Below are 22,253 nucleotides of genomic sequence, written 5' to 3'. Positions count from 1 at the left end.
TGAAACTGAGCAGAGTCAACTTCATGCCTTTTAATGATGCTTAAAATGTACATTGTAGCAAAACCCATATTTATCCTGAAAATATGTCAACAACTTATGAAGGGATATTTTCAGTGAATGAAATTATCTTTTTCAAACAATTTTTGAGTTTACATGTGGATCAGCTATTTTGACTGATAAACTCATTCTTTTTTTTCATTTATTTTATTTTTTTAATTTTTGGCTGTGTTGGGTCTTTGTTGCTACATGCGGGCTTTTCTCTAGTTGCGGTGAGCGGGGGCTACTCTTTGTTGCGGTGCGCAGGCTTCTCATTGCGGTGGCTTCTCTTGTTGCAGAGCACGGGCTCTAGGCGCGTGGGCTTCAGTAGCTGTGGCACGTGGGCTCAGTAGTTGTGGCTTGTGGGCCCTAGAGCACAGGCTCAGTAGTTGTGGCGCATGGGCTTAGTTGCTCCGCGGCATGTGGGATCTTCCTGGACCGGGGCTCGAACCCATGTCCCCTTAATTGGCAGGCAGATTCTTAACCACTGCACCACCAGGGAAGCCTGATAAACTCATTCTTGTTAATCTAACAACAAATAGATTCAAATAAATATCTGGCTTAATTGATGTTTTTGATTGAGTTGACTTATTGCTTAAAGCGTTTAGCCAAACTGACTTCTTTTGCTATTAAAGACTACTATATTTAAGGTTTGATTTGCAGTCTAGATAAGCCAAGAAGCCCAGAGTGATCACCTCGTGATTTTAAAGGTGACTCCATCACAGGGAAAAAATCAGAGGACAAAGTTGGAAGATTGTCTTCTATAATATCTAGAGTACAAGATTTCTTAAGGAGAAAAATCTAGAAGTGCGCTATTATATTGCTAAAGACATATTGGGTGGTTGCTAACTTCCTTCAAAACTGAAACTTGAATGTTCATGCTTACAGCATGAATGACTGTTGTTCATTGCACAATGAAATGTGCCGTGTGCCTCACATAAGCGGACTGTGAGCATGTGATTAATCTCAGCATCCTCTTTGACACGAGGCAGATGATACATCATGACTGACGAGGGATCCGTTCCGTCTGGTAGTTTTAATGCAATGGGGCAAGATGATAATAGGGAAGTAAAAGAGGAAGCCAAATACACAATATATTTTTTAAAAATTGTGCCTTCTGTTTTACAGACTGTACTTTTGGTCTCGTTTGTAAGCGTGAGAAAGGAAGTATGAGGTGGAATTTGAATCAGCTTCTCTTTTCAACGTTGGTCATTACCTTAAACAAGAGTGTTTCTGTGCCTTGGTTCATCCCTCAGCAAGAAGGAGGGAGACGTGAGACAGGAGTGTGACTCGCATTTCCTGAGTGTTTGTTCTGTGCCAGCCCTGGTTCTGGGCACTTTACCTGTGACATCACTGACTCAGAGTGTCACGACCAGTAGTGTTAAGGGTGGACCCTGGGAGCAGGGTCCCTGATTGGAGTCCTAGTTCAGCCATTCACTCCTGTGACTTTGGGCAAGTTATCCACTATTCCTACCAACTCACACTCATTGAGCTTTTCCCCTGAACTAGACACTGTATCAAGTGTTTTTCTTATTTATTTATTTGGATCCTCACAACATCCTTATCATAAGGTTGTACTGTCGTTATTTTGAAGACATTCAAGGTAAAGAGAAGTTAAGGGAGGGAGACTGGTGTAAAGATTAAAATCATCTGGTTCTAGAGCAACACTGCTCATGTTCACATCACAGCTAGACCACTTATTAGTTGTGTCAGTTTAGGCAAATTATTTAACCTCTCTGGAGACACATAGAGCATACTTTGAACAGTGCTGGGCACACAGGAAAAGCTTAGTGAATGTCAGCTATTATTGTAGTTTGGTGAAATGGCAGGTATCCCTGTTTGCAAAATATATTTACTGCTCGGTTTTGAGTATCCAAGAGATGGAACAGACATCTTGTCTTTAGGACTGTGAATTCAGGCCAGTCACTGTACAGCACACACAGGTATGTGTATGAGGGTATTCAGGACTGTGCATCCTCTCTCTGGTCTGTCTCTTTTCTACCAAGAACTCTTTTGGTTCCTCTTTTGGGTTGGCGTGGGGAGGAGTGCGAAGGGGAGGGTACCATGCCTTTGTGATGTCTCTGAAGAGCAAACCAGGGCTGCAGTAAGGAGTGTCATTGAGTGTGTGGTTGGTTGTCCCCAAGTCCAAGGCCACCAGCATCGTGACAACAGGAGTGTCTGCAACGTGTAACACACCCAGTGGAAAGAAACCTCATTAACTCAGAATTTTGTTTAGGGTACTCTTTATTTGTGATCAAAACTTTGAAGCCCAATGGTAGGGACCATAAAATAAATGAAGACATCTCTATCTTATAATACTTAGAGGATCCTTTAACTCAAGATTTGTGAACATGGCAAAAAGATTAGTTTAAAAAGCTGGAAACTCTCACTCTTGTAATGACAAATTCATGAAGTACTTATTGATCACAATAAAGTGATGAATAGGGTTTGTGTTTAAGCTCATTTTCAATACTAGTTCTTAAATTTTAAAAAGTTACCTTTAATTATCAAACTAATGAAGACTCATAAGAAAAGACAGTCAATATAAGGGCAGTTGTCTTTTTTTTTTTTTTTTTAGTAGAACATAAAGAAATTCATTCATGCTTCTCCTTATGAATTGCTACTCTTCCTAAGACTCTTTAATTTTGAAGGAGCTGTCGGCTATGATGGCTGTGGATGAAGAGACTTCTTCCAGGACCAGCCCAGGTCCCCTGCCACTTTGACAAATCTGAAGAGTGAGGTCCCTGGCTTGGCAACCCCTAAAGCCAATGAGCCGCTAGAGACCCACGATCAGGAACGCACTTCCCCATTTCTGTTTGATGTTGCTCCTTTTTTCTTTTCCTCAGCCCACCTCTTCTCTGGGTCTGGCCCTCAGCCTATTATGACTTAGGTTTGGCCCGAGAACATAGAAGAATCTTCAGATGGAGACAATAATCTTGGAAACAAAATGGCAACATCATGTGAGTGGTTTCCATGGATTTTCTTTGGAGATAGTTGATTGAGCATCTCCTAAGCCACCTGAATGGTTCAAAATGCAGAGTTCAGTATTTCCTATCTGACTAGGGTTAGGTCTTTATCGAGATCACCATGGCAATCTGTTCTGAAGTATGAAAAGGGCCTGTTTAAGGCCAGCTATCAAAGAGAAGGCACGTACCCAGGTTTGGCACATAGACTGGTATCTGCTCCTTTCTAAAGACAGCACTTTCTGTTTCCAAAGTGAAAATAGATAAACAAATTTTATTTATTTTATAAATTTATTTATTTATTTTAGTTTTGGCTGCATTGGGTCTTTGTTGCTGCGCACGGGCTTTCTCAAGTTGTGGCGAGCAGGGGTTACTCTTCATTGTGGTGCAGCCTTTTCAATGTGGTGGCTTCTCTTGTTGTGGAGCACAGGATCTAGGGCGCGCAGGCTTCAGTAGTTGTGGCGCACGGGCTTAGTTGCTCTGTGGCATATGGCATCTTCCCGGACCAGGGCTCGAACCCGTGTCTCCTGTATTGGCAGGCGGATTCTTAACCACTGCACCACCAGGGAAGTCCTTTTCTGTCAAGTGTCAGACTATCAATCATCCAGACGTCCACAGGCCAGAACGCCGAGCGTAGACAAGTCTCTCTTCTCTCTGCCACCTAATGACACAAAGGTGACGCGGCAGAACAAATTTTAAATGACCTGATAAGGATAATCAAATAGTGTATTGAGAAGTTAAAGAATGACTATTCCCCAGGGAGTTAAATTATAATACTTAAGTTTACCTTCACTGTATTTTCTAATGTTCAAGATTACTTTAAAGGATCCTATAAATATCAAAATAGTAAAATAAAATAGGGTGAGATTATTCCCTAAAGGTCAGAAAAAATATAAATAAAGGATTAAACTAAATGGCTTCTGGACACTGTTGGCAATGACTAGTTCGTTTCTAGTATATGGGTGCTCTGGAAGGGATGGAGCGCAAAGGAGGGTCTAGAACTGGCTCTTCCCCATCTCATCTCAGTGTTCCTGCTTCCCACCCTGTCTCCCCTACTCCTCCTGCAACAGACGGGATATCCTGGGTTTGCGGAGCATCACCTTAGCTGGAGACCCAGGGTGAGACGGGAGAGGGACCCTCCTGTTCTGTGTGAACAGCAGCTGCAGAGGAGACATCCTTGCTGTGCCTTCTCCTCCCACCAGGCTGGTGGAGACTCGAGAGATGATAGGTGGGGAGTGGCCTTTCCCTCCCTGGGATGAGGCTGTGGTCCGTGTGCAGCTGGGGATGAGGGAGTAGGGAGAGGGGGGAGGGGGACCGCGGTCCCTTCCCCACCCTTCTCTGTGCACTGCAGGGGCCTCAACCGGCAGGTTGGTAGGACCTGGAAAAAGCTTACCTCTGTTGCTGCCTCAGGCATTCGCAGAAGCTCCATTAATAGCTCTGGTACCTTCAGCCATCCACTCTCAGAAAAGACAATGAGATTATGTGTGTCAAAGTGCAAAAAGAAATCTAAGCGCATTTACAACATTCCTCTCACCTCCCTTCTATCCTCCTGAAGATTCTTTGCTTGTTCCTTGGCTACCAGGCTTTGGGAATGCTGAGTGGAGGTGCCACACTGAAGGAACCAAGGTAGAGGATAGAGCCCTCTCCCTAGGAGAGAGCACAAGAAGGAAAATTTAGGAAGGAGGAGGGGGGGTGGGAGGAAATAAACAAGTCAAACACGAGAGGATATTTGTCTTTCTCTGTCTGATTTACAGATTATATTCCATTAAAAGTTATTACAAAATAATGGCTGTATTTCCCTGTGCTGTGCAATATATCTTTGTTGCTTACATATTTTATATATAGTAGTTTGTGTCTCTTAATCCCATGTGCCTATGTTGTCCCTCCCCTCTTCCCTCTCCTCACTGGTAACCACTATTTATTTTCTATATCTGTGATTCTATTTCTGTTCTGCATATACATTTGTTTGTATTTTTTTGGATTCCACATATGTTTTACAATCTTTCTCTAAGGAGGCTATTTCTCCACACTGCAGTGAATTAGGACATTGCCTTAAATGAAAGGAGGAAATAAATTACAGCATGAGTACATGGGCTCATGGGCGCATATGGATGACAGCTTTCTTCAGCTGTGATGCTTGGAATAGTAATTCTATGCACTTAGCACTTAGTTCTTAGTATACTTCAGATGGAGTTTGGAAAAGACAATGCCCATCTTCTATCCAGAGATTTGCAACACACATGAACTTTTTTCTTTTTTTTTAATATTTATTTATTTCGGCTGTGAAGGGTCTTAGTTGCGGCATGTTGGATCTTTGTTGTGGCATGCGGGATCTTTAGTTGGGGCACGCTGGCTCTTAGTTGCGGCCTGTGGACACTTAGTTGCGGCATGCATGCGGGATCTAGTTCCCTGACCAGGGATCGAACCCGGGCCCCCTGCATTGGGATCACAGAGTCTTACCCACTGGACCACGAGGGAAGTCCCACACACAAACCTTTTATAATTCTGCAGTAACCACAGGTATTCAACTCAACTAGAAATCCCATTGAACTCACTTTGGGAAACGGTCTGATCCAGGAGGGACTAGACTGGTTTGTGTTGACATTGAATATATTTGAGTGAATTGAAAACCAGAATCTGTAACCAGAGTCAGAAAAAAAAAAAAATCTCTAAAAAAAAACCTAAATTGTGTTACTTAGAAGATTTGCTGGATGATACTTCGCTTTTCCTTCTAATAGCTCTTTGAGTTTTTATCTGAGTTTTATTGTGATTACTTTAAGAGCGTGCTAGGTACCTTGAAAGGCTTTTTTCCCAGCCTCTGTGCTCTCCTGCTGGTTAGATGCCTCTTCCTCTAACTCAACAGCCCCAGGGGTATTTTCCCATTTTTCAAGATGCCTGTTCCTTCTTTCTTGCGTTCTTTACCCAGAGTTTGTTTGGAACGGGTTCTCGCTCCTTCTTTCTTACGTGTTACTGAAACCATGCAACCCAGATTGGGACTTGAACTCACTGTATTTTTTGTTGTTGTTGAATTTTGTTTTTTAAACTTTATATTTTAGGACTTTTTTAAAAAAATTATTTATTTATTTATTTATTTATTTTTGGCTGTGTTGGGTCTTCGTTTCTGTGCGAGGGCTTTCTCTAGTTGCAGCAAGTGGGGGCCACTCTTCATCGCGGGGCGCGGGCCTCTCACTATCGCGGCCTCTCTTGTTGCGGAGCACAGGCTCCAGACGCGCAGGCTCAGTAGTTGTGGCTCACGGGCCCAGTTGCTCCATGGCATGTGGGATCTTCCCAGACCAGGGCTCGAACCCGTGTCCCCTGCATTGGCAGGCAGATTCTCAACCACTGCGCCACCAGGGAAGCCCTGTTGTTGAATTTTATTTTATTTTTTTTATACAGCAAGTTCTTATTAGTTATCCATTTTACACATATTAGTGTATACATGTCAATCCCAATCTCCCAATTCATCCCCCCCCACCCCCACCCCTGCCGCTTTCCCCCCTTGGTGTCCATAAGTTTGTTCTCTACATCTGTGTCTCTATTGAACCCACTGTCTTTTAATTGTGATCACACACCTGGTCTCAGGACTTAATGAACCTCAGGTTCTTTATGTCTTGTCGCAGAAAGAATTCAGTGAGAGACAAAGTAAGAAGTGGATTTATTTAGAGAGAAATACACTCCATAGACAGAGTGTGGGCCATCTCAGAAGGTGAGAGGCCCCGAAACATAGGGTGGTTAGTTTTTACAGGCGGGGTAATTCCATAAGCTAACGAGTGGGAAGATTATTCCAACTCTATTGGGGAAGGCGTGGGGATTTCCAGGAATTGGGCCACTGCCCACTTTTTTTTGGCCTTTTATGGTCAGCCTCAGAACTGTCATGGCACTGGTAGGTGTGTCATTTCGCATATGCTAATGTATTACAATGAGTGTATAATGAGGCTCAAGGTCTACTGGAAGTCGAATCTTCTGTCATCTTGGACCTAGTTGGTTCTAACCAATTTTTGTCATAGGCTATGTCTTTTAAAGGTTGTGCCCTGCCCCCTTCCCTCCTGTTTCATTATCTCGGCCTCAGGCCAATTCCAATCCACTGTGGCACTCTGCTCTGGCTTCTGGTGCCCAGCTTGGGCAGTGCCACCGTCTTCTTTAAGTTTATGGAGGGAATTTGAAATTCACTGAGGTCTCTGAGCTGTGGAATGAAGGAAGCGGTAACAGAAGGAACTAAAGCTATCTCGGAGAAACACTGCTGAACATCCAGATAGGTCCACTGGGTCTGTGGATCACAGTTTGGGTCAACTTGAGGGCACTGGAGCCACTCTATCTTCTGAAATACACTCTGTACCCTTGTAGAATGAAAGACTGAAAGCTGCCAGGGAGTCTCAGAGCTGGAAGGGCTGCAGGGAGCAGTCAGATTCCTGACTTAGAACCCAATTCACATTCACCACAGGGCAAGACATGTATTCAGAGGTGTTTTTCCCAGTTCCTCTTATTCTCTCTTTTTTTAAAAAAATTAATCCCTTCTTTCCGCTTAATATCTATTTATGTTTTCCTCACAAGACCACTGAATAAAATCATAGGCTTAAAGAGAGGAAATCAAAGCTTCGGAAACTCTGTGGCTGGGTCGCAACAAAGACTCTCCTTGATCAAACTCTAGTCAGTCTCCTCTGAGACAGCTTCTCGACTAAACCCCAAACTTGGTCTATAAAACTGCAGACTGCCCCCCCAACCCACACCCCACCCTGCCCCCTGGCCCACACCCACTATGAGACTTGAACAGACACTGGCTTAGTTTCCAGCAGCTCAAGACTACATCCCGAGGGTAACTCCAGCTCCCCCTTAAAATTGCTGCTTGAAAAAGCTCAGTGTTGCCAGGAGAATTTACTGTCTGTTCCAGCCCGAAGTGGGAATAGGGCGGTAGGCTGCTGAGCCCTCCCACTGAGCAGTTACTTTAGAAAGCTTGCAATTATAAATGCTTTCTCTGCCCCTTTGAGACACGAATCTCCTACCACCCAGAATTGACTTTTCAAGGACCTGAGGGCTATCTCTTTGAGATGCAAACATTCAAGGAGATAAGGTCACAGTCTGCTCCTGGGCTCCTGGCTATCTTTCCTAACTGATATCACGGCCTCCTGGAGAAGTTTGTTCCTCCTCTGTGTAAGCACCAATAGACAGCCCCAGATGGCCTAGTCATGTGGACCAACCCCCTTCCCAGCCCCCAGTGCATTTCCTGAGCACACGTCAGTCTGGAAAGGTCTCCAGCCTTTTGTTGCAGCCAAGTTGAAGTCAGTTCACACTGGACTCTTTTCCCTATTGCAATAGTTACTATTGAATAAAATCTACCCTTACTGCTCTAACTAGATTCCAGCTTTGTTTATCCTTGCCGGTCAGGGTGTTGTTGGCATTCAGCTTCTCCTGACCTCCATGTGCCCTTGACTTGTTATCATTCCTCCCAGGTTTTCATCTTTCTTTTTCACTGAATATTGGAAGAGCAATGGTCAGATTCTCCTGGCAGAGGATAAATCTGGTTAAGAGGATGAATCTGAAGCATAATAGAGGGTGTGTGATAGACCTTGGCTAGATTATAATCATTAGCATATTATCTGATTTCTTTCTGAATGATTGACTCAAATGTTGGGTAGGACAATAAAAATTCATTTTCTCTTTGCTGTTTCTTTTCTCCTTTCCTGAACCTTTTCTGTCCTTCCTGCTTATCCTTTTTGTAACAGGGTGTAACCAAAATATTACACTGGAGGTCTTAAATTATATTTGATGTATGACATGAAATGCATTTTCCCGACATAGCTCTGTTATCTAAAAAACTGCATTTATGTTTTGGTGACACAACCAAGCCAAAGATCAGGAGAAGGTAGGCTTTACTAATTGCAGCAGGTAAGAAGAACCCCGGGGATATTTTCCAAATCAGTGTCTCTCCGAATAGCAAAATTCGGGAAGTTTTAAGCTAAGGGGGTACATGCATCTTAATGAAAGGGCTTGTCAGTTGACAGAGTCCAGGCATTCGTTGACTGAAGTTATGAGGGTCAGAAAAGGTCAATGTCGGGCTTCCCTGGTGGTGCAGTGGTTAAGAATCTGACTGCTAATGCAGGGGACGAGGGTTCGAGCCCTGCTCTGGGAAGATCCTACGTGCCGTGGAGCAACTAAGCCCGTGCACCACAACTACTGAGCCTGCGCTCTAGAGCCCACGAGCCACAACTACTGAGCCCACGTGCTACATCTGCTGAAGCCTACGTGCTCTAGAGCCTGTGCTCGGCAACAAGAGAAGCCACCGCAATGAGAAGCCTGCGCACCGCAACTAGAGAAAGCCCGCGCACAGCAAGGAAGACGCAAAACAGCCAAAAATAATAAATTAAAATAAATTTAAAAAAAAAAGGAAATGCCAATGTCATCATCCCTTAGGTTCCAGCTGTCCTGGTGGCTGAGCGCTTCAGGCTAATCTTTACCATTGCAACAGAACTGGGAGTCTTTACAACTGATATATTATCTTTACTGTTGTTACTTGTCTTGCCTGATAACAGTCCTTTGTTTCTGCATTCTTTTGTTGCCTTAAGATCGTTAATAACTGAGACCTTTTCAAGGGCAAGCCTTGTGCCCAGGCCGAGATTACAAAATGGCTTAGGCCAAAAATGCCTTCTCTTCTGTCAAGAAAGCCATGCCTGGTTCTCTTTCTCCAGGGACCCCCTACCCTATCTGCTTACATCTCTACTTAGCTAGAGTAAACCTTCTGAGCTCTAACCATCCCCTTTCCATGCCAGTTCAGGAGAATTGAAGGAAGGCCCAGGGTAGGATATTCCAAGGTCACTGCCCCACTCGAGTGTCAGTGTGACAGCTGATATTGTCAGTTGAGGCCAGAAGTGACTTAGTGAGAACCCGAATGTGGGTGGGATGACTTGACTGGACGTCTTGCCTGCCCTAGTGTGGCCCCTTGCAGAAGGGAAAGTCCAGAGTTATCATTGAGAAGCTGGAGGGGTTGGGTGAGTATCCTGTCACCCATCTGCAATTCAGTTTAGTGATTGTGGATCTCCCAGATTTCCCTGTCTATACCAACATGCCCATTCACCGCTGTGGTTGTCAAGGATAAGCTACCAGGGACTTCCCTGGTGGTGCAGTGGTTAAGAATTCGCCTGCCAATGCAGGGGACACGGGTTCGAGCCCTGGTCCACGAAGATCCCACATGCCGCGGAGCAACTAAGCCCGTGAGCCACAACTACTGAGCCCGCACGCCAGAACTACTGAAGCCCGTGCGCCTAGAGCCTGTGCTCCACAACAAGAGAAGCCATTGCAATGAGAAGCCCGTGCACTGCAAGGAAGAGTAGTCCCCGCTAGCCGCAACTAGAGAAAGCCCACGCGCATCAGTGAAGACCCAACGCAGCCCCAAAACAAATAAATAAATTTTTTAAAAAAAGTGACTCTAAAAAAAAAAAGGGATAAGCTACAAGATGGGCATCTCTACCAACCAGACCAGCAAAACAGAGACTGCGGAGTGTAACACCAATGACAAAATCCAAACTTCCATGTGGGACAACATTCTTCAACCACAAACCCTAAGTACCTCCAGGAAATATTGTAGGACATTTAAAGAAGTGTATAGTAAACACTTGGTAAGTGTTAACTGTGTTACAGGCACTGTGTTAAACACTTTATAAACATTATCTCATTTAATCCTCTCAAGATCCTGTGTGGGTAGGTTCTGTTACTACCGTTATTTATAAAGACGGACCTGGGAGAAGGTAAGTAATTTACCCAAGTGACAGAGCAAGAACTTGAACTCATGGTGTGATCCCTTCCCACCTCTCTGATTTTATACCCTTACCAGGTGGGCCCTCTCTCGCTCTCTTTTTCAGAGCCCAGGTGGTCTCTTGGTCACCGCACTGAACTTCTGGCTCTTGCTCCTAAAGCCAAGTACACTCTCTTCTAAGACCTGAGCACATGCTGGTCCCTCGGCCTAGACTCATCTTCCCTCAGATAACACGTGGATTTCTCCCTCCCTTCACCCAGGTCTCAGTTCAAATATCAGCTTTTCGATAAGGTCTTCTTTAATTCTCCTATCTATAATGGCATCCCCAACACTTGCCAATTTTCTTTTTTTTTTTGCGGTACGTAGTCCTCTCACTGTTGTGGCCTCTCCCATTGCGGAGCACAGGCTCCGGACGTGCAGGCTCAGCGGCCATGGCTCACGGGCCCAGCCGCTCCACGGCATGTGGGATCTTCCCGGACCGGGGCACGAACCCGCGTCCCCTGCATCGGCAGGCGGACTCTCAACCACTGCGCCACCAGGGAAGCCCTTAGAGATAATTTTTTCAGCCAGGACTTCTGCCCCCAACTCCACCCTGTGACTGGCAACTTAATATCTCCACTTGGCTGTCAGTCAGCTTCCTCAAACTCCCTGAGGTTCTACCCCAAAGGGAGCTCAGATCCCTCAGATCCTGCCTTACCCCAATGTGCTGTTCCTGCAGTCTTCCTCATTTCAGTTAATGGCAACCCTATTCTTCTGATCCCTTGAAGAAAAACCTTAGAGTCACTTTTCACGTCTTTCCTTTTCTCACACTTCCTACCCAAACTGTCAGCAAATCATACTCTCTACCTGCAGCAGATATCCTGGCTTCAACCACTTCTCACAGCCTCTACCCCTGCCTCTTGTCTTACTCACCTTTGCTTCTCACCTGGATTATTGCAAGAATCTCCTAACTGATCTCCCTGCTTCTGGCCCAAGTCTCTTTGTTCCCCCACAGAGCAGCCAAAGTGATCCTCTTAAAATATTAGTCAGATCACATCACTCGTCTGCTCAAAACCCACCAATAGGCTTCTATCTCACTTCGTAAGAGCCAGAGCCCTCCCAGTGGGCCAGTATCTCTGCACTGTCTGTGCTTCCTTACCTTTCTGACCTCCTAGATAACTGGAATAAATAACTGCAATATCTGTTGGAAGAATGAATGAATTCACAGCAAGATCTGCTCATTCATCTGTTTGTTATCTGTCTTTCTCCACCTGAATGTAAACACCATGAATGTAGAGACTTGCACGTAGTAGGTACCCAATAAATATTGATAAGATGAATGAACATCTGACTATCTGAACTCAGACTATCTGATTATGAAGACATCCGCTTACCCCACTGTACACCACATCGTAGAACAGCTGGACTTCAGGGCTCTCTGGTTTTATGATATACTCCGAACCTTCCCCGCATCATCATTTTTCACTTCTCCCCAGCCATTTGACACTATATTACCCTGCTTTCCTCTCTTAAAAGAGATTTCACGGTGTTAAGTTTTCCTTCTATGCTAATGGTTACCAAACTCAGAATTTCAGGTTCCAGACCTGAATTTTCAAACAGCTGCTGTGATGAAACCTGGTCCTTGAGCACAAAGTAAAAAAACTCTTGCCATGTTCCAGCACACAGTGTGCACCCAATCAAGGTTAGTTCCCGTTCCTTTCTTAGGACACAGAAAAGGTGCACATCGGTTCCACTTTACGCTGGGGTGCAGATGCGGGAGGCGGGGGACCAGGAGTGGGGTGGCTCTTCGGCCAGCAGAACATCTCCATTTTATTTTATGCCTGCCCTGTAGGCTTTGCCTCACTTGCATCAACCTGCAGAATGTGGAAGTGAAAAATCTGTCTCTGGCCACCCTGCCCCCGCTTAGGCACTCCTACTTCCTTCCTCTTTGCTGTAAGATTAGGTGCTCTTCCTCCCTGGACAGGAGGCACACACACGTCTTTTGGGCATGTTCTTGAATGTTTCAGCAGAAGCAGACTTCCAGCCACCTCCCGCTAGCTCCGTGATGCAAGTCACATCACTTTTTTCCTTTTGGTAAAAATCAGTTCCTCATCTGTAGAATGGGTACACTATTCACTCTATGTTGTGAGGTTCAAATTATATAATAAGATGCAGTAGTACTTTAAAGATATTAGGCATATACACTTTTTATTTATATTGAAATAAAAGTATTCTATGAGAAAACAGAAAAGTGGTTGCCAGGGGTTGGGAGGGGGGGAAATAGGGAGAAGTTGGTAAAAGGGTACAAACCTTCAGCTATCAGGTGAATAAGGTCTCAGACTGTCATATAAAGCATGGTGACTATAGTTGATAAAACTGTATTGTATAATTGAAATTTGCTAAGGAGGCAGAACTTAAATGCTCTCACCAAAGGGGAAAAAGAAAAGAAAAGAAAAAAGACAAATATGTGAGGTGATGGATATGTTAGTTAACTAGATGGAGGTATTCTTTCATAACATATATGTGTATATATATATATATATATATATATATATATAAATATATATATATATCTCAAATCACCACAATGTACACTTGGACTAACAATTTTATATGTCAGTTATACCTCAATAAAGCTGAAATTTAAAACGTAATAAAATAAGAAAGTGTAGCCCTTATAGTCTATGAAATTCTTCTATAGTGTGTAAACTAGTCTTACCTCAGAAACACAAGTACAGGGCACAGTTGTTAAGAATCGGCCTGCCAATGCAGGGGACACAGGTTCGAACCCTGGTCCGGGAAGATCCCACATGCTGCAGAGCAACTAAACCCGTGAGCCACAACTACTGAGCCCCCGTGCCACAACTACTGAAGCCTGCATGCCTAGAGCCCGTGCTCTGCAAGAAAGAGAAGCCACCGCAATGAGAAGCCCCTGCACCACAATGAAGAGTAGCCCCCGCTCGCTGCAACTAGAGAAAGCCCACGCGCAGCAAAGACACAATGCAGCCAAAAATAAATAAATAAAATTTTTAAAAAAAGAAAGAAAGAAACTATGAGAGTAAAAAAAAGAAACACAAGTATATGCCTCTTGGAGTAAAAAGTTGCATTGCTTCCTCCACCTTGAGCCCTCCAAAGAGCATTTACTGTAATTCGAGACTTTTCCCCCCAGTATTTCTAGGACCTTTATAGAGAAAGAGGAAAGAGTAGAATTTTTTCCAATTTGAGGCCTGTTCTGAATTTTCTTCTCACAGCTCAATCTTGCTTCCATTAATTTTTAAAAGTTTTGTGGTTATTACCAGTAAGACATAATAAAATATTTTTAAAAGATTTAATTTAAAGAAAAAACACACCATGCATTAGTTTCCTATGGCTGCTGTAACAAATCATCACGAACTTGGTGCCTGAACATGTCACACGTTTAGTGTGGTTGTTCTCATAGTTCTGGAGGCCAGAAGTTCGGTATCAGTTTCTCTGGGCTAAAGTGAAGGTACCACAGGGCTGTGCTCCCTCTGGAGTCTCTGGGGGAGAGAATGTTTCCTTGCCTTTTGCAGTTTTTGGTGGCTGCTGGCATTTCGTGGTCCATGGCCTCTTCCTTGTTCTTCAAAGCCAGCAGTTTAACATCTTCAAATCTTGCTTTTGTCATCATCACATCTCCTAGTTTCTCTTCTCTGTCAAATCTTCCTCTGCCTCCCTCTCAGAACGATACTTGTGATTGCATTTACAGCCCACCTGAATGTTCCAGGATAATCTCTCCATCACAAGATATTAAATTTAATCACATCTACAAAACCCCCTTCCTCTATAAGATAATATTCACAGAATACAGGGATTATGACCTGGATTATCTTTGGGGTCATTATTCAGCCTACCACAGAAAGGATGCTTTTTTTTTTTTAAGTCCAGAACTTTTAAATCAACTAGAAAACTTTTGTAAATCAACTATACTTCAATTTTTTTAAGAAGTTCAAAAAATTTTGTGCTAAATAATAATAGTAATAGTAATACTTATATAGTGCATTCTATGTGCTGGACATGTTTTAAGTGTGTGTGTGTGTAACCATTTTTTTCTCACCTTAAAGATTTTTGACTCAGTTCATTTTTTTTTGGCTGCGTTGGGTCTTTGTTGCTGCATGCAGGCTTTTCTCTAGTTGCAGCGATCGGGGGTTACTAACAAAGCCCGTGTGCTACAACTACTGAGCCTGTGCTCTAGAGCCCAAGAGCCACAACTACTGAAGCCTGCGTACCTAGACCCACGCTCTGCAACAAGAGAAGCCACGGCAATGAGAAGCCCACGCACTGCAACAGAGTAGCCCCAGCTCGTCGCAGTGCAAGAGACCCTTTGGCCCACCTACGTCATCCACTTAATTTTCTCCTAGTAAAAGAATTTAGTTATTCTGGTAATAGCAGTGAGATATTATTAGAGCAACTGAGAGGGAAAGGAGAGGTGGAAGGATTGTCTGTCCATTTGTGTTTACAATAGAAGTAGAATCATTTAAATTTGAAACGCCCTGTCTACCTACCTTAAAGTATATTTACAGGGAAGTTATAAGCCAAAAAAAAAGTTGATGCAACTGTTTAACAAACCTCAGTTAATTAGATAACCAACAATAAACTATGTGGATAGCAATGAAGCTAAACTAGTGAGACTTGGTAGCTCCATGAACGAAAAAGTGTCATAATAGAAAATACAGCCATCTCAGAATAACACTGATGATAAGACGTGCTTCCTGAAAGCATCAGGAATTCCAACCCTCACTCATGGGGGTGCATGAGCAAGAGGAAATTTGATACGTTAACAAGTATTATGTAGCAAGCAGTCTACTGAATTACAGTCCTTAGTACACTGTAGACTATGCTAATTTTCACTATGAACACTGATTTTATGAATACTTGGAGGCTTACTGTAACTAGGAAGTCTTGATAATAATGCTGATGAAAACACATTTTTGAGCCCTTCCTATGTGGCAAGCACTGTGCTAAATACCACAGTGCATTAATAGGAATTATGAATCTGAAGCACAGCGAAGTTAAGTAACTTACTTCAAGTTACACAGCTGAAAAATAGTGGAACTGGTAAAGGAACGCAGGCAGCCCTTATGGATAAAAATGAAAGGCTATGCAACAATTTGGAACCATCTTCGAGAATCGTTGTTTTGGACATTTAGACCACTGCTTCTTCCAGAGTTGAAATTAAAACCATAAGCACTTTTTCTGACCTCTACTCAAGCGACTTTAGAATTGGATTATAATTACTCATTTACTCATAGATTTCCTCCATTAAATTGTCAGCTCCTGGAGATCAGAGAACTCATCTTGTTCCTTTTGTTTTCTAAGGCCCTTGCAAAAGGTCTCGCACCGAGGAATGGCTCAATACATGTCACACTCTTCCTTTAATTGTTTCACATAGTAGAGCTGACCACTATGTTTTACTTCTCTGCTGATCACAACATTTTATTTTAGTAAATATGTATTCAACCCTCTAGCCACGTGTCACCCTCAGGCATGGTGATAGAGTGCTGGTAAACTTAAACACGATGCCTGCCCTCAACAAGTTTGCATCTAGTGGGGGAGACAGACGCTGAAGGAGCCATTAATATGATACAGTGATAAGAAAAGTAGGAATGCCATCTAAGCATACAGTAAAGGGGCGGATTCTAAAGAAAGGTCAAGAGAGACTTGGGAAGTGTTTATGGTTGAACGCTGAAAGCTGAGTGGTGGTGAAGTCAGATGGAAGAGGGATGGAGTGGTAGAGAGGTTGGAGAGAGTGTCCTAGGTGGGAGACAGTGTGTTGAAGGTGCGCACATAAGAAGCACAAAACTAATACAACTTCATCAAGTTCTTCAGCTTCAGCACAAGAGGGAGAAAGACCACGGAGAGGCTGGGGGATTAGGGAAGGGCCAGCTTTGAGAGGGACATGTGTTAAGAGTAGGACTTTGTCCCAAGGCACTAGGAAAGCACTGGGGGGTATTAAACAAGGTTAGCGTCTTGATAGGATTTACATCCAAAATGATTTCACTTGCTGCCGTGCAGAGAATGGCTTGTAGAAGCAAAATGGAAGGCAGGGAGACCAGTTAGAAGTTATCGCAGAGGTCCAGGTGATGGAGCTTGGTGATGGCAAGGATGGAGAGGAGCTTCAGAAGCAAATGCCTAGGCAACCGAGAAGGTCAACCAAGCTCCTAATTAAAGTATTAGAGCAAGACTTTCTCCAACTGCCTCATTATTCTTACTTTCTGTGATCTTTGAGAGAAAAGAGTATTGGCTTAGTATTCTTCGGATTCTAAACGTCATCCTTAAGGTCAAGGGAGCAGCTTCATCTCCACAGTGAAGATGAACTGTCAGCTGTGGGTTGGGGGGTGACTGAGGGCTGAACATGGTAGTTTTCAACCAGAGCCGTGCATCCGAATCACCTGTAGAGCCCAGGGTCCCATCCCAGGTCTACTGACTCACACTCTCTAGGTTGTTTTTTTTTTTTAAATGAAGTATAGTTGACTCACAATATTATATTCGTTTCAGAGGTGCTTTAGATACCCTTTGATTAAGAATTTTGTGTCTAGGGTGGGAAGTACTGAGGGTCTGAACAGGGCTTTTCAGAGAGTACTGATGTGGGAATTAACAAGAAAGTATAATTTCCAGGACTCGGCAACCAATTGCATGCGACACACACAAAAGGGGGGCTCCATCGATAAAGATACTTGCAATCGCCCTGCAGGCCCACTGCAACCTGGGCAGTGCTTTTATGAGGGCTGGATAAAGCCACCCCTCTGGGCACCAGGCTGGCTTGCAGCCCCCATAGGACAGGTTCTCCTGTCCAGTCAACAGTCGTATGTGGCAGTCCTGATTTCCCACCTGGAGACTGGAGACCTCGGTGGCATAGGAGGCGGGCTGGTGAGCAAAGAGGCTGGGAGGTTCAGTCTGGGTCATGGTGTGCCTGAGTGGTAGTAGAATATCCACCTACCTGCAGGTATAGCTGGGAAGTGAAGATGGGGGCTACTGCCTATTTAAGACCAAAGATGATGCTGAGAGCTATCAGCATAGTGCAAAGGCCAAAGGCCAGACATTGATATTGTAAGGTCGGATCTTAACAGATGGCACCCCGAAACAGAGGAAAGCTTCAAGTGAGCTTCATTAGGGAGCGCTCCCGGGCGAGGTTCACTGGTCCGAGAGAAAGGGGCCAGAGAAGTCGCACCCGGGCAAGTTGGGCAAGATTTTATAGGGGAAGAAGGGAAAGGGGTGTGGTGAATCTGGGAGGGCGCAGGGTATTCCTTATTTGGTGGTCTTCTCGGGTATCCTGGGGGACCGTTGGTCCCGCCCCTGGAAAGGCGGGAAGGCTGGGCTGGGTTCAAAGTCCCCAGGTCAGTTCCTGGAACTGGGTGGTCCGGAATGTCTCCAGGGCAGTTTCTGGAACTGGGTGGTCTGGAATGTCTCCAGAGCAGTTTCTGGAACTGGGTGGTCTGGAGAATTTCGGTCTGATGCAACCTGTGAATCTGATTGTGTTCCCCTGCCTCGGGCCAGTTGGCCTTACAGATATTGGCAAAGGGAAGATTGTAGATAGAAACAGGGTTCGCTATTACTTAAGTGTAACTGGTGGCAGCTAAATGCACTGGGAATAAACAATCACTTGGGTAGTAACCAATAATAGAACAGAATTTCCTCCCCCAAACTTAAAAGTTAATTTCCTGAAACTTAGCCTAAAAATGATATAGAAAGAAATTCTATGGTTGGGTAACTTAAAGGCCTTAGGGGAAAAATAGGACAGAGGAACTGACCTTGTAGGAACTTACAAATGTCACTTTTTTCTAAACTCAAACAATGGAGGGCACACTTACTAAACAGTCCACTGCTGACATTAAAGGTGGCCTAAATTAAAGGGCACAGGACAATTAATTGCCTGTAGAACCTCCTGCTTGCTAGACATTTTTAAGGATTTCTCCTCCACTTCATGGAGATGCTCATAAATTCATTTTGCATTATTGCAGATACTGTTTATTGGCATTTTAAGATATATTTGCTTTTTCCCTTTGTTTAGTTTCCTGCTCAGGTGTCCAGTCCTTGCTGATTGGGAGTTGTTTCCCCTGCTTCCTGGAATAAGTCGGATGTTTGTGAAGGAACATTTGCATAACTGAGGAGGTTATTTCTCAAACTCCTCTACTTAGTCACAGGGTCATAAACAATTCATCAGAAGAGCATTGCCACGGGTTCTGTTCAGTTCCTCTTAGAGGTTTCAGTTCTTTTCCTCTGCAGATAACAGCTAATAACAATCAACACTTGTTGATCAGTTCCCTGTGCTGAGTGCCGGGCTTGGTGTTTTATATACATTGTGCTATGTACCCTTAACAATAACATTGTGAGGTGGCTAGTATTATTATTTTTTTAATTTGTTGAAGTATAGTAGAGTTGATTTACAATGTTGTGTGAATTTCTGCTGCACAGGAAAGTGGCTCTTCTCCTCACATTCGAACCCAACCCATTGTTCAAGGCACAGCTCGGTGCCGACTCTTCTAAGAAAGCGCCCCGGGCCAGGGGCTTCTCCCCTCCTTTCTCTACACTCCTGTGGGACTTGGCGTCTCTCCCACATCACACACCCTCGTAACTTGTCTTAGACCCATCGCTTCAGGTGGTGAGCCTCGTCCTTGAGAAGACTTGAGTGAACAGGTTCCTTGCACTGTGTTCTCCATGGGCAGGTCCAGGCCAGTGCTGGGCCCAAAACTGGTTCTTGGAAATGACTTGTTGACTTAGGAGGGTGCCTTTCCTCTCCCGTCACACCTCCGTGCCTCGGTTATGAGGAGCCATTCGGAGGTAGGACACCAGGCTAGCTCAGCAGACCTTGTGTAAGCTTTCAATTAGGTCCCTCCATGGCGATTTCCTTTTGTTTTGTTTTTTTGGTGGTGTTTTTGGTTTGTTTTCTTTTTCTTATTTTACCCTCTGTTATGTTTCTTTTTAAATTTTTTCTTTATTTTTTCTTCTGCTATTTTTTTATGAGATTTAATGCTATATTAAATTAAAAACCATAGATTATCATAATTGTTGGATTTTGTTAAGAATTTCACCTTTATCTTACAAAGCATCCTACATTTTTTTTTTTTCCTATTTTAATGGTTTTTTTTTGCCCTAAACTGAACATGAATGATGTTTTTCTAAACCTCATAACCAGAAGGGGAACGTTTGGAACAGGGCAAGATGGGTGATTAGTCAGCGTTTTACAGAGAAACAGAACTAACAGGGTATGTTTTTATATATCTATGTCTATATATGAGACAGGGAGCGAGAGAGAGATTGATTTTGAGGAATTGGCTCCCACAGTTCTGGAGGCTTGGAAAGACCAAACTCTGCAGAGGAGGCTGGCAGGTTGGAATCTCAGGGAAGAGTTGCAGTCCAAGTTCAAAGGCAATCTGCTAGCAGAATTCCTTCTTGCTCTGGGGAGATCAGTCTTTGCTCTATTAAGGCCTTCAAATGATTGGATGAGGCCCACTGACACAGATAATATGCTTTGTTCAGACTCCATGGATTTAAATGTTAATCTCACCAAACAAACAAAAAAACAGCCTCACAGGAATATCCAAATAACGTTTGACCAAATATCTGGGCACCACGGCCCAACCAAATTGACACCTAAAATGAACCGTCACAATGGGAGAAAGAGAGGAGAGGTATGACGTTTCCTTTCAAACAGGGAGCCTCACCCACCCCCTGCTGGATTGAGTAACAAATAGAAGCTTTAGTGAACAGGCTTCTTAGAAATATTTTCTTATGAGACTAGAAAACAAATAAACTGAGCTCTCTAAATGGGAGAAGGTCAAAAGGAAGAGATGCCGTTCAGATCCAGGCTGCTGATTTTTACAGGGAGATGAACAGATGGGAAGACTTCCTGGTGAGAACATAAGGCACCTCTCTTTGGGGAGCTGGAGACAGCTTTTGGAGGAGCCTCAGAGCCTCAGCCTGACTCGAGGCTCTTTCCAGACACCAGTGACCCCAGACCCAGCTAGTGGCCTCTTCTGCAGCCTGCATCTGCCCCCTAGCAGTCCCCTTAGAGAAGCAGGCTTTGGGCCGAGAGTGCCTCGCGCCCTGCAGAGCCCCAGCTGTCTCACCCCTGCCACTGAGAGGCAGTCCTGGTTTCCCCTCCTCCGCCCAAGCAGATCCTCTTCTGACGCATCGCTGCTAGTGGTTTTAATAAATACTTGGACTTGCTTGTGTGCATCAAACAGTATAGCTCTAACATAGCTGTAGTTCAAAATCAGGTATCCCTTAATTGTTGAAAATGATGTCTCCTGGGGGGAAAGCGGTGGGGAGGTGGGGTGGGGTAGGATGAATTGGGAGAGTGGGATTGACATATATACACTAATATGTATAAAATAGATAACCAATAAGAACCTGCTGCCTAAAAAATAAAAAAATAAAATTCAAAAAAAATCTTCTAACTATGCTGTCTATAAAGTGAATAACAGTTTTTTCTGGTTTACTTCCATCACAAACACTTAGAGGTGTTCCTGAGAGAATAATCCAATCTGATTAGTAAAGAAAAACTAAGGCCTGTGAAATTCTTTGGAAAGGAATGCAATGTGACAACTGTAAATTCCTTGGTTGAGAACAGGTAAGAATTTAAAAACATATTTTATATAAAACTATGTAAAAATAGTTCAACAATATCTGTATATATATTTTTTGTGCGGTACGCGGGCCTCTCACTGTCGTGGCCTCTCCCATTGCGGAGCACAGGCTCCGGACGCGCAGGCTCAGCGGACATGGCTCACGGGCCTAGGTGCTCCGCGGCATGTGGGATCTTCCCGGACCGGGGCACGAACCCATGTCCCCTGCATCGGCAGGCGGACTCTCAACCACTCCGCCACCAGAAAAGCCCCAACAATAAAATTTAACAAGCATTCCCCTCTGCTCCTTTCACAGTGCTGGTATTTTCCTTTGGTTTATGAGCCTCTTGTGTCCATCTGTGTCTCTGACTGCAATTTGTCAGTTCCTTTAACTCTTTTTTTTTTTCCCATATAACCATCAATGATTTTATTTATGTTTTTGGAGGGGGATTGCACCACTTGAGGGTTCTTAGTTCCCAGACCAGGGATCAAACCTGTGTCCCTGCAGTGGAAGTGCAGAGGCCTAACCACTGGACAGCCAGGGAATTTCCACAATTCCTTTAACTCTTATTTTTCTATATTCTTCCACCAAAATTTTTCCGTAGTCCCCCCAATTTTACCATTCATTCTTTCCTTTTCTTACTCTACTCTTTTCAGGCGACCTTATTCATTCTCATATATTTTCTGCACCCAGACTCACGTTTTGAATTGAATTCCAGCTTAAAATTTCCAAGTGCCTGTCAGACATCTGCATCTGAACGTCCCACAGCTGGCCCTAACACAACATGCCTAAACTTGAGCTTGTTATCTGACCTGTCAATCTGCTCCTTCTACTGTATTATTGAATTCAGTTAAGAATATTACCATCCGGGGGCTTCCCTGCTGGCCCAGTGGTTGAGAATCTGCCTGCTAATGCAGGGGACATGGGTTCGAGCCCTGGTCTGG

At 44.0% G+C, this 22,253-nt stretch overlaps 1 long non-coding RNA gene and 1 other non-coding gene across 5 annotated transcripts; both read right to left on the bottom strand.

The window, feature by feature from the left end:
• Window positions 1-2,590: 2,590 nt before the first annotated feature.
• LOC109548591 (uncharacterized) lies at window positions 2,591-12,318 on the bottom strand. 4 transcript variants are annotated; one of them, XR_002174713.3, is made up of 4 exons: window positions 12,120-12,318; window positions 4,100-4,646; window positions 3,787-3,828; window positions 2,591-3,660 (listed from the first exon to the last, which is right to left on the bottom strand). It is a non-coding gene; the product is annotated as an uncharacterized lncRNA (long non-coding RNA). The 4 variants fall into 4 exon arrangements; XR_002174712.3 differs by lacking the exon at window positions 3,787-3,828 and having other exon boundaries at window positions 4,100-4,277; window positions 4,393-4,646; XR_002174714.3 differs by lacking the exon at window positions 3,787-3,828 and having other exon boundaries at window positions 2,591-3,703.
• On the bottom strand, window positions 3,584-3,717 carry LOC117312488 (small nucleolar RNA SNORA17). The gene has a single exon (XR_004526816.1). It is a non-coding gene; the product is annotated as a small nucleolar RNA SNORA17 (small nucleolar RNA).
• Window positions 12,319-22,253: the final 9,935 nt, after the last annotated feature.

The sequence above is a fragment of the Tursiops truncatus genome, chromosome 5 (assembly GCF_011762595.2).
Source record: "Tursiops truncatus isolate mTurTru1 chromosome 5, mTurTru1.mat.Y, whole genome shotgun sequence".
NCBI classification, from domain to species: Eukaryota; Metazoa; Chordata; class Mammalia; order Artiodactyla; family Delphinidae; genus Tursiops; species Tursiops truncatus.
The sequence above is the reverse complement of the archived record's forward strand: the minus strand, read 5'-3'. Positions and strand labels throughout refer to the sequence as shown.